The following is a 200-nucleotide window of genomic DNA, read 5'->3' as shown; positions in this document are numbered from 1 at the left end:
CGCGGCGGTTTTGTTCGCGGCGTTTTCCGCGGCGGATTTTGCGGCGGTTTTTTGCGGCGGATTTTGCGGCGGTTTTTTGCGGCGGTTTTCGCGGCCGGTTTTTTGCGCCGCCCGCGTCGCCCGCGCCGCCCGCGCTGTCCGCGCCGCCCCACGCCGCCAGCGCATTTTTTCGCAGCGTGATTTTTTAGTCACAGCTGCAA

This window comes from Odontomachus brunneus, unplaced genomic scaffold (assembly GCF_010583005.1).
Source record: "Odontomachus brunneus isolate Ranch 3 - 2012 unplaced genomic scaffold, Obru_v1 Obru_scaffold_442, whole genome shotgun sequence".
NCBI classification, from domain to species: domain Eukaryota; kingdom Metazoa; phylum Arthropoda; class Insecta; order Hymenoptera; family Formicidae; genus Odontomachus; species Odontomachus brunneus.
Note: the sequence above shows the minus strand (reverse complement) of the source record.